The sequence below is a fragment of the Arvicanthis niloticus genome, chromosome 7, assembly GCF_011762505.2.
Source record: "Arvicanthis niloticus isolate mArvNil1 chromosome 7, mArvNil1.pat.X, whole genome shotgun sequence".
Classification (NCBI taxonomy): domain Eukaryota; kingdom Metazoa; phylum Chordata; class Mammalia; order Rodentia; family Muridae; genus Arvicanthis; species Arvicanthis niloticus.
The window spans coordinates 65142907-65155881 of NC_047664.1; positions in this window are offsets into that span (position 1 = coordinate 65142907).

Consider the following 12975-nt stretch of genomic DNA (forward strand, 5'->3'; position numbering starts at 1 on the left):
GGGTATCCAGAGGCACTTTACTGACTTTCCTAGTATATTTTATGTCTATTGTTAATTTATTTTTTGATTTATTATAACTAAAAAATTAGCATCTTAGGAGATAAAATTATACCACATTTTAATTATTTGTCATCTTTTAAAAAGATATTTTCCAATTACATTGCAACCTAGGACATGAGCCATGAGAGAGAGGCTTAGTGAAGGAGTGCTGCTTGTGGGAACTAAATTAGAGAAGCCCAGTTGGCTGTTGAGATCATAAGCTGTTTAGAGACAGTGGGGTTGGCTGCAGAAGAATGTCAACATCCAGAAGAAAGCCATTGCCATTCCTAAGTGTCAAATTTAATTCCATTTCTCTTCTCTCACATGGATCAAATGTGCTTTGGAGTTTTGTTGTATATAAGGATGATAGTGTTCATCTTCATACAGACATCAGATGGGGCTGAAATGAAGAAGAGAACCAGGACTCTGAGCATTGATCGCACCATTTAAATTACTATCCCAGATGTCCTGCAGCACCTCTCTGGAGGTCCCAGAGAAGCTTTCTGGAGCTCTAAGAATAGTGGGTGGAACAATTCTACAAGCATTCACTTTTTCACTTCTCCAACTGCTACCTCTAAGCTCTGCAAAAATAATTCAATAAAAACAGTCAGCTCTTATGATTTCCAGCATATCTATCTACAGATAGATCAAAGGCATCTATGTTTCTGTCATTTTGTGTATGCAAAGTGAAAATGGCTGCAGGAATGCAGCCCCTGGACCAGTATCACAAAAGAAAGTTATGATGGAACCATCAAACACTTGGTAGGAGCTCCTCTGCATGTTGATTTCCTGCTGTGTTCCTACTTTCATCTATCCTACCTCTCATATTCTATTAATACTTTTTTTCTGGCATTCAGTGTTCAGTCTAAGAAAGCCAAAAGCTAATTGTTTCAATGAGTCTAAAGAGATGGCTCAGCAGTTAAGAGTTCATGCTGTTCTTTCAAAGGATCCAGGATCCAACACGGGCTTCCATGTAAGGCAGCTCGCAAACAGGGCCTGGAGACTCACTGTCCTCTTTTGGACTTCTGTGGGCAACTCTAATACACACACACACACACACACACACACACACACACACGAACACATGCACACATGCACACACATGCATGCATGCATAATTTCAAAATAAATCTTCAAAACTTAATTATTTTTTAAATTTCCCTTTTATACTGCCTACATGAATAGTTACCCGATAGATCCACAGGGCTGCATCTAATATGTGGCTCTGCACAAAATAAGAATGCTGTAGGCATTAGTATTAGTCAGAGTTCTCTAGAGAAACAAAACTGACAGAATGAGTATATATTGAAGAGGATTTTTTAAATTGGCTTACATGATGGTGTCCAAATAGTTCAGCAAAGGCCATCTGACATCAAAGTGGCCAAGAACTCTGTAGTTTCTCAGTCCACAGGGTTTGAGCTCGGAAATTCCCTTCTGTCTCTGGAGGCCTTGTGGATTTCTCGAGTGCCACTAGTCTTTATTCTATATCAGAAATACAACAAAGCCAGTTCTAATATCAGAGAAGGAATCAGAAAAAAACAGGATGCATGAAGGCCAGGTGAGCCAAATAGTGAAGATTTCTTTCCTCTGTATCCTTTTTTTTTCTAGGCCACTCTGAAAGGGGGCTGCCAACATTTATGGTGGGTCTTTCCACATCAGTTAAGACAGTCAAGACAACTCGTCCCAAAGACATAGCCACAGGCCAACCCGATGTACATTATCTTTCATTGAAACCTCCTTCTCAAGTATTCCAGGTTCTGTAAACTCGACAGCTAAAGATAAACATCACAGACACACAGATTAGCCAGTTCTCTGAGACGATTTGTTCAGCTATAAAACAGACATAATCAGCATTACTCTAAGACACAAATTTGAAAGATCTTACTAAACTGAAAATTTCCTTACAAATGCAATTTTTGACATTATGAGGTTTTAACTCATTCCCAACCTTGTTCCACATTAAAAGATACAGTTAACAGCCATGGCTCTATTGTGTAACTACGTGACTTGAAAATTCCTTTAATATAATTCCATATAGGAAATTATGACCAATGTAAGTAAAATTTTTACAGATTTGACACAAGGAACGAAATGTTAATAAAGCAAATCACCTCAGTGTGTAACTCAATTCACATCTCAGCTGATCAGTATGGAAAGATAATCTGCTTGCAGAATGGAAGTGGAGATTAAGGAGAAAATAGACCCAAGTATAAAATGTGTTTAGAAAGTGTGTCTGCCTTCACACTCTATCTAAACACCAAGTAAAATTCATAGCCCTCTAGGTTGTACTTGTCCATCAATATACCAAGCCACATTGGATGTCCTTATCTCTGTGTCTTATCTGATTGACTATGGACCAGAGTGAAAAATTATGTTCTACTTCCTGCTGTCCTATCTGCCTGAGCTCAGAGTATCTAGCCCTGGGCTGTCACAAGCAGTGAGTTCAGTCATTTGTCAAGATCAGAGTGTATTTACTGTGTAGAGTTTCCATGAAGAGTTTCTCTTGGCATTGTCTTCAAGGAGTTTACAATCTTTTGATAAAAATACTTTGGAATAGGGGCATATTGACAAAATCCAAAGGCAGAACATCATTCTGCAAGAATAACAGGTGCAAGGTGAAACAGCAGAAGATGCAGACTGTGAATCCGGAGGGTAGGGTAGTATTTGAAAAGAGATGGGTTAGAATAATGAAGATAAAGACAAGTACACCTAGAATGACTTTCAGGATGAATTTGGGGAAATGTCTATTTTTTTTTTTTACTCTCACAAGAAAGTTCAAATCCCTACATAAAATAAATCCCTGGGGAAAGGACAAGTAACGAACACCTTGGCATCCACACAGATCCACCAAGCTGAAGTTCTCCCACAGTCTTCCTACTATGTTGATTTTTCTCAACCAGTAATGGCCTTCTCCATCCTTTGTAACCCTTCCCCAGGGCTTCTCACAAAGGCACCTTGCTGATCCTGGAAACAAATTCTCACAGCCCTTTGACTAATTTCTCATAACTATATAGATGACAATCAATGTGTCAAAGAATTCATTGGGTAGTATCTATAAATGGTAGTAAAGTGTGTTCTGCAGACATACCCAACATCAAACAATGAAGTGTTTTATATACTCTGTTATAGTTTGTATCTTAAATGTACCCCCAAGGGTCATACACTGAGACTTAGTCACCAATCGGTGCTATTAATGAGGATAAAGAACATTTTAGAGGTTAAAGCTCCTAAAGGGAAATCAAATCATTAGGGGACTGTTCTTGAAGAGGATGTTAAATTATTTCTCTCTAGTTCCTGGATGCTATGAGGTGAACAACCTGCCCACCTACACATTTACACACTCCTGCATCATGAAAGACTAGAAGCATCTGGACCAACCAACCTTGTAATGGAATTTTCAAAACTACTATCCTCAAACTATCATCTCCTCTTGCATCTTTATCTCAAGAACATGTTATAACAGCACAAGGTTGAGTTATACTCTCTCTAATTTGGCCAAGAGTCCCTGTGTCACAGATTTTTCCTGAGGGAGAGTTGAGTCAGCAAAGCCAATGCCCATAGTGTCACCAACAATGAAGGTGGGGAAGAAATTACTGAGCTGATGAAGCTTGTGTTGTATTCACAATCTACTCATGAATCCACATGTAAAATGAATGAATGCTTGTTATTAACCAATGGGTTGCTGAAAGTCTTCACACAGCATTTTTTCTCTTAGGCACATCGCTCCTTAGGCACAAACCTGAGAGGAAGACATAGGTCAGTGCTAATCATTGGAACACATTTTCTTTTCTTTTTGTGACCTAAGGGAATCTACATCTTAAACTCCAAAGACAAAGAAACCCATTAACAATATACTATCTGCATTTAAGATTCAGATTTATTAGACTTTTTCAATTTGATCTTCAGAAACATCTATTTTAAAACAATGAATAATTAAAATTAATATTCAAAAGCATATTCTTCAATCATGTTGGAGGATTGACTTAATTTTCTACTCTAAAACTTCCTTATAATTTACAACATGTAGCTATTCTGAACCATAGGAATTGGAATCCAATGGTGACATTAAGCTCTTATTACCTACTAAACTTCCTAACAAGAGGTAATTGGCAATGAGTTTTTCCCACTCATTTGTGTGTGTGTGTGTGATTTCCAATTGTAGTGAGGAAAGTGCCTATAAATACTGCCAGTGAGTCAGAGACTGTACAACACAACTGAGAAGCCAAAAACTTAGTGATCATAATCATTTTCAAAATGAGTCCAAAACTATGGTTCCTGGTTTTCATTCTGACCTGCCCATTGGACCAGAAACCTATTCAAACTCACTCACAAATTTCACTTGATTTTTTTCCAGAAGAATTACATTAAGCATGTGATTCAGGACTTGTGTTCTGTTTTATAATTTGATGTCTGTAGACAAGCCTGAAATAGAAATATTTTTAAAGCCACAATCCTCAACCTTGATGAAGGATCTCTTTTCCCTTATATTATCAACCTTACAACGGTATTTCATTAAAGAATAGCGTGACTGGTGTATATGGGTAGGTGACAAAGGACCTAGTCTTTTGGAAATGGAAAGTTAATAATTAGTCATCTTTTGGCATCTGTGGAACCATAACACACTGGATTAGAAGCTGTGTGATAGCTAATTATTCAGAAACATATCCCACAAGAGACCTTGTGCTGTATCTGGCATTGGTACCTCTGAACCCTGGCAGTATTTTTGAAGCCACGCCTGCTGGTCCTGGAAAGCACCTCTCTGGGGTTGTCCTCACCACAATGGGCTCTTCTCGACATCTGCTGTGTTCTATTACTGCCTTCCAAGTCTACAACATACATGTGACTGTCTGTCTGACTGACAGTAGTTACAGTGCATGTTTATGCCATAATTGAAAAGAAAGGATTTTTTAATAACTTCCATTGAAATATTCACAAACCTAAAGTAAAGAACTCCCTGAAGATGCTAGACTGACAGAGAAGACAGCAAATGTGCACCTTCGAGGTCCTGGGCAGGGCTGGGCTGCTCAAATGCTGACTGGCTTACAGTGCCAGCTGATGTTCTGGTTAGAAAAGAGAAGGGAGTCACGGAAATATATGTGTGACCTCTTGCTCTTTGTTCTTGATTTAGAAGCTGAGTGTCCTGGAGCAGATTACTCAGTCTCTCCAGCTCAAACCATCAATCTGCCTGGAGTCCCTGACTCCCTTCCTGCTTGCTAATAACTCATTTCCACAGATCAGCCAGCCTCTGCTTTTTATAACATAAATTTGATGATGTAATTGGGGCTTTGAATCCCTCCAATAATTTGCCAAAACATATTACTGCAGCCAGCATCAACCTGTAGGATTTACTCCCTGCCTAGATGCTTTTCACAGGCACCTTTGAGCCCCCCTTCTCCTTGATTGTTCTTCATTTCTGCAGGTACCCTAGCACAGTTAGTATTGTCTTGGCTCAGGACTCCAGCATTTACTGTCTGGATTGTCCTTCCCCCAACCACAGCAATTCTGAGTTCTTGTCTTAGTCTAGTTTCTGAACACCAATGACTTTCCCATACCTTCCCAAACCACCCTATCTAGATTCAACACTACTGAAAAACTTTTCATAATTATCCTCATTTTAAAAGATATCAGTCCTCAATAAATGTCTAAATTATCCCATTGGTTTACCCATCAGGCTATTGTTTCCTGTCTGCTCCACTGAAAAATGTGGGTGCATGCTGACCTTTACACCCATGCAGAATTCAGAGCTGCTCCCAGACCATCAATCAGCTTCATAAGCTGTGAGCCAAACTCCTGAGCTTCTGGCTCAATTCTTCCTGTCTTTTGCCTAATTTCAGGCTTCCCTTTGCCCCACTTCCTTGTAATTTGAGTTTCTTGTCATGTGTTTGAGCAGATGGGACCTCCCACTTCCTTGAAACAGATGGCATCCTGCATGTCTAGTGTAGGCAGAGTACGGCGAGCCTGCGAGTTGAGCACATGATCAGAGTCTCCAGGGCTGTGAAGTTCAGGAGAAACTGAGTGGGAGAATGGGCAGAGGAAAGATCAGATCCATCCGGTATGCAAGAAGTCAAGTGACAAAAGATACAACAAAGGTGACTATGGGTGAAAACAAGCCAGTTAGTCAACCCTCTGTCTCATGAACAGCTCACCCCAGCTGCCACTTTGAAAGCATCCCAAAAAAGTCCTGTTACAATTGAGATTCCTTTTGACCTTTAGCTAAAATGACTTTATTCAGTTAAAGTAAGGATACCCTCAAATCCCTCAGCACAGCCCTTGAACTGGGTGTGCTTAGAGGGTGGGTAGTGATCTTCAGTCTACTTTGCCTTTAATTATATAAACTAGATAATCCTTTGCATTTTATTCTGCTGATGGAGACACAATTATGGTCCTGTGAGCTGTGGTCTGGAATATATTCAATCCTTTACCCTCAAAGTATCTGTCACCAGAGGTTCTCTACTGACCATGCAAGAAAATTAACCCTCCTGACCTTATTTATTTCCATCCTGATGTAAAGAAAAATGTCTCCTTTTCCTGATTCAATAAAGAGGTATAGGTGCCCTACCATCTTATCAAAGAATTCTGCAGGTCCCAGGACTGATGAAGATCAGATGATGTCAGTGGATGGGGAGGTGGTGTTGAATTCTGTAATCCTTCCACTCTGCTCTTAAGTCTCTGCAATTGATTCCCTGTATTCCTCTTTTTCCAAATCGTATCTTTCCCCCTCTGTCTCTGTCTGTCTCTGTCTCTCTCTTTCTGTCTCTCTGTCTCTCTCTGTCACTCTGTCTCTCTGTCTCTGTCTCTCTGTCTCTGTCTCTCCTTCTCTCTCCTCTCTAACACACACACACACACACACACACACACACACACACACTTGGGATAGTGTAGTGGGATAGTGGTATACGGTCTCTCCACCATAGAGACAGGAGAAGTGAAATTCTTTTTTTATGTAGGTAGAAGATTCAATTATTGCTCTGCTTTAAGATGAGCTACTGGAGAGGACAACCCTCCCCCCTCCATGGAACAAGTGAGAGATAATACCCAGAAATGACCAGATTACTGCTTGGAGATATGGTACTAATATAATTGCAAATAATAAAAATGTTTTGACCTGTTTAGGCAAGTAAAGAAAAGTTCATTAGATAGAAAAAAAATGGTTTTTTTTTATGAAGCCAACAGACATCAGGAGGAGCCTGTGACACTGGATTGACAGCAATATCTGGGCCTGGCTGTTCCTGTTTCTTGTCTTATGTTAACTGTATCTAGATTATTCTCATAGTCTCGTTGGTCTTTTGTGACTAGCTCTTTGCCTACTCCTTAGCCCAACTCAAACCTTCTTGGTGGACCAGATTCCTCTGTTTCTCATGTCCATTTGAAAGACACATGACCAATGAGGACCCAACTATTCAGTATCCCAGAGCAAAAGTTTTACAACTCTACCTTTGAACTGACCAGTGGAGGACAGATAGTCTGAAATGCAAATAACCAGTCTGCTATTTTTGCACACAGTCGCTTAGCATAACTGTCCTCTGAAAGACTCCACTCAGCAGCTGACTGAAACAGATGCAGAGACCAGTGCACTGCTAAACATTGGATGGAACCTTAGGACTCTTACAGAAGAGTTGAGAGAAGGATTGAGAGTCCCAAAAGGGACAGGAACTTCACAGGAAGACTAACACAATCAATGAACCTGGACCCTTAGGAGCTCCCAGAGACTGAACCACCAACCAAAGAACAGACAAGGACTGGACTTAGGCCTCCTGCACATGTGTAGCAGATGTGTTGCTCAGTCTTCATGTGGGTCCTGGACAACTGGAGTGGGAGCTATCCCAAAACTGTTGCCTGTCTGTAGAATACATTCCCCTAAATGGGCTGCCTTGTCTGGGAGAATGTGTCCATCCCTGCAGAGGCTTGATTTGTCAGGATTAAGAGAAACCCAATACCCAAAGAGGGCCAGCCTCCACCCTCTCAGAGGAGAAGAGGACTGGGAGATGGTGGGACTGTGTGCAGAAGAATTGGGAGGAGTGGCAGTGATCAGGATATAAAGTGAATAAACTAAAAAAACAAAAACAGTAATAGCTGTCATGAGGTGACTGAGCAAGACACAAAAGATAAGGACCATTTGCAATCTTGATCTACTGAGTCATTTACTTAGAAGTCAGAGTAAAATGTCTTCCCAATTTATGAGTAAATTTATGTATATCATACCAGTTGCCTAGTGGGTTTCATCTCTTTTGAGAACAAAGAATAACATTAGTACCACAGAAATAGTCGAAACCCTTTCTATCTATATAATAGAGACTTTAGACGTTGCTATGAGCTCTGCTTAACTAAATACAGAAAATTGCTCGCACCATTTTACTTATATGAAATGTCTTGGTACTCAGTGTGCTTACCCCTGAGATTAAGTGTTTTGTTCTTCATTTTTAGCAATTAGGGAGTCCTTTTCATATACTAGAGCTCTGACGTCACTGAGCCAGATGGGAATAAGGGAATTAGAATAACAATGCATAAAGTAAATATCAATTACTAGTTACCTAATTGCTCTCTAAGGCTATTTTTAGGATAAAAATCATAGTGTTTTCTTTCTTACTCCACATCTCTACTCCCTCAGGTATTTGTTTCAATAATTTCCATCCTGTATCAACATGGATGATGTTCACAGCACAAAAAGAAGACACACTAAGGAAATGCATCTGCCTAAGAAGCAAAGAGCATCAAGGCTCCACTTGCCATTTGTGTCGGATCGAGCAAATGAATAAGGAGGAGGTAAATCTTTAATTATGTGTCAATACACATCAGAAGGCCTTTATGGGAATTTCTGACGTTTTGGTCATTATTGCCTTTCCAATTCTGGGATGTGAGCGTTTTCTCTCTCTCTCTCTCTCTCTCTCTCTCTCTCTCTCTCTCTCTCTCTGTGTGTGTGTGTGTGTGTGTGTGTGATATACAATTTGATATATAATTATGATAAATAATAACTATACAATTGTGATAAATAATAACTTAAGATAAATGTTCATGAAAAAGAATTTTTCCTTTTCACTATTAGTAGGTACACTATATGTTTTCAAAATAGCAATTATAATGTAAATGTTAATTTCTGGTCTTTTGGCTGTTCCTGTCTCTATGTTTTCTCCTTATATTTTGTTCTTATTCTCTTAGTTCTTCTGCAAGCTTGACAGCAGTTGTGAAAGCTCTATATCTTTGAAGTTTCTTCTCCAAAATGAGATTTTCATATATTTGGGCATATGTGTCTACTTTTTCTCTTTCTTTGCTGATGCTTCCATTTAAGTCCTTACTGTTCTCTTTCAGTGATGGAAATAAATGACTGAAATTTTTAATGGCTTTTTTTTAATGAGGTGCTTTTATGCTAATTGGCTCACTGTTCTATGTTTACCATTGTCTGTAAAGCAGTAGTGACGGGCTGTGCAGTTAATCTGATCACTCTCACGGCCACTACTGGAAATGGACACATTAAAAGGTTTATTGAGAGAAAGTACTTTTCTGAAGAACTGAAATTGGTAATGACATAGGTCAAAGAATATGACAGAAATTGAGGTTTTGATTTCTGCAAGCTCACACAGTGGGAAATTCTTGCTTTAAAGTCTGCATAGAATGAATGAATTAGCTGGGCTTTGAAACCATTCTTAGATCTCTTTTTTAATGTAAGAACCTTTCATGACATAATATAACTCTGTGAGTATAACCATTCCATCTAATGAGCGGCTGGAGAGAAGGGGGTCTCTATTAGATCACATCAATCAAACTCTGAATTCAGAAGAACATGGGGTTTATCTCCAGACTGCCTTATGTTCAGCAACCTCACATCATGGAGAACCTTTTACTGCCTAACAGATTCTGAATACAAAGCGAGTAATAATGTCTTTCATCCTAGGGAATCTAACATATTACACAGCTACATTTTAACACTCTGGATTTACAAAGAGAAATTCAGCACACTTAGATGATTCCAGGTCTTATTCTTTTCTGCCCTCATTAAGCTTGCAAAGTTCTGCCCAAGCCATATCTGGAAGACAAACAAACTGTGACACAGATCACACCATCCATCTGGGTCACTGCAGCAGTTCTCCGGGATCCATCTGTGCTGATATGAAACACAGGGCCTAGGGATGCCTGCTACCTTGCTATTGATGCTTGGGTTCACCTTGATCCCTTTTCTGAGTTCCCTGAATTCGACACCAGGCTCTCCATCACTCACTACTCCATGCTGTGACTCATTTTTGTTGTTGTTATTGTTGTTGTTGTTGCTGCTGCTGCTGCTGCTGCTGCTGCTGCTGCTGTTTACCTGTTCAAACTAGCTCACAATTGTGAGACATTTACTATGGGGCAAACACTAGTCTAGACCAGTGTAGGCATCCTTTCCTTTCTAACTCTTTCATCACTCTTCCCTTCACTTGAAATAAAAAAGAACAAGAACCTGAAGCCATCTAATTGGACTTAGGGCCGATCCAATAGGATGGTATTTATGCCTGGAGCTGTACTCCTGGCCAACTACCTATGGCTGGGTGGTCATGCACCCTAAAGGAGAACCTGCTACTGCTACCTAAACCTGCATAATTCCTAAGTGCTTTCTAAATACTCATCCTTATACTCAAAGATAAGTATAGCTTTCACGTCTTATCAAAGAAGCTTCTGTTTGCAGCAGAAGGAAGCCACAAGTGGTCAAAATGCAGAGAACACCTGATCATGACATGCCCAGACTCAATTAATACATCTACAACACAACCCTATACCTAAGGCTTAGGGAACATTGTGGAAGAGAAGTTGACAATGCTGTAAATCCAGAGGACCAGGACGCCTGCAGTGAGACTGTGTCTTCTGCATGTAACAAGGAAAACTGCACTCACAGAATCTCAATAATATGAATGACTTGCCCAGTAACAACACCTTTTGATATGCCAAAATAAATGAGAAATCTGACAAAATCCCACTTCTAGATGAAGCACTTCAAGGAATTAATGACTGCTGAGAGAGAAAGAACCAGTCTTCCCAAAGAATGAATGCCTTAGTGGATTATATACTATCAAGTGGTAATTGCTAAATATACATATATATATATATATATATGTATATTCATATATGTGTGTATATATATACATAAATGTGTTTAGCACTGAATGGACTCAGTAGGTTGTATATATATTTATATGAATATGTATATAATAATCATAACTGAAGAGTTCAGTAAGTTTAAAGGAGCTCATGGGAGGACCTAGAGGGAGGGAAGACGGGGAAATGATGTAAGTGTATAACTCATGAATTAAACTCAAAAAATCAAGGATGGATGAATGAAAGATACTCTGCTTTTCTGTTGCAGAAGGAAATATGGAATTTCTACTCTGATTGAGTGAAACTTAGAAAAGAAGGCAAAACGTGTGGTACTTTCAGGTGGGGTGAATTATAGGCAACTGAGCAAAGCTGGGAGAATGGGTGGAAGAGGCACCAATTGCTTATCCAGTGCTAAATGACCATCCCTAAAACATACATAAAAATACATTACATGGACTCAGTAGGTTATATATAGGAATATACATGAATATACAAAACATATATGCATGAAATAACAATTTATGAAAAGAGGTCTTGAATTTGAAAGAGAGCAGGGAGAGAATATTTGGGAAGCTTTTGAGAGAGGAAATGGAAAGTAGAAATACTGTAGTTAAATTCCAATCTCAAAAGTAAAAGAATTTTTTTAAAAAGTGTAATATTTATTAGGACTCCACAACTATTCCAGTTCTTTTCCAGGTAAGTGGTAAATTTTGAATTAACCACATTTTCTGAACTTGAATGTGACTAGAACTTCTTTTGGCCAGTGAATATGAATTAAGGTTGGGTGTACTGCTTTCATTGGGGGAGTTCTTAAGAGTCAATAAGCAATTCCCCCATATACTTTTTGCCATAAAAGACATCATAAAGTATGTGGCTAACATAGATCTACTACCAGGTGGGGCCACTAAAAATCCACTAGAAGCAGGGACCCTCTCCGAACCTTCACTGAATATGAAGCGTGAGAAGTAGCCCTATTTACCACTGCAATTTTTAAATTATTACTGAAACCAATTCTCAATAAAAGATTAACAAATAAGATCTCTTGTTCAGCGAGCACATTTTGATGGGTGTAGTACCTAATAAAGTTACGTAAAAACCACAACAACCCAATTTTCAAATTTCTTCTCTAAGACAACATCATTTAGTAGATTTTCATCAAAGAGAAATCTGTAGCCATCAGCAGTCACTCTCCGTCCCACTCTCAGACTTTCAGCACTCCTGGCCTCAAGCAATCACTGATGCTCTTTCTGTCTTTATTAATTTCTCAAGGCCAGATATTTCACACAGAGGAACTCACTTAATATGTGGTCCTGTGCAGCTGCCTTCTGTCACCAAGCATAATGTTTGTGAAGTTATTCTTGCTGCAGCACCCCTCACTATATTCATTCCCATTTGAGGACTACATCATGATATAGACATTGCACATGTACAAATGGCTTATCCCACATCACTTTGGGATACCTCTGAATATTGCTGACACAAATATATTTGTGCCATGTTACTGTAGGAGTAAAGATTTTCATTCTCCTTGAAGCGGTTCTAGGAATAGAACTGCTGGATGTTTTGTTAACTGATTTAACAGTTTGGGGAGCTGGCAAACTATTTCCCAAAGTGACTAAATCATCTTGCATTCCCAATGTGTGAATGTAACAGTGTTAGGAGGTTTTAGTCTTTTTACATCCTCACTAACAATTTTCAAGAATTTTTTATTGTGTGGCTTTTTTTAATAGTAGTCTTTCAAATGCATATAAAATAGTGTCTCACTCTGGTTTTAATTTACATTTTCCTAATGGATAATGAATTATTATTTTATGTAGTAATTTGTCATTTGTAAATAGCTTATAAAAGTGTCTACTAAAATTATTTGATCAC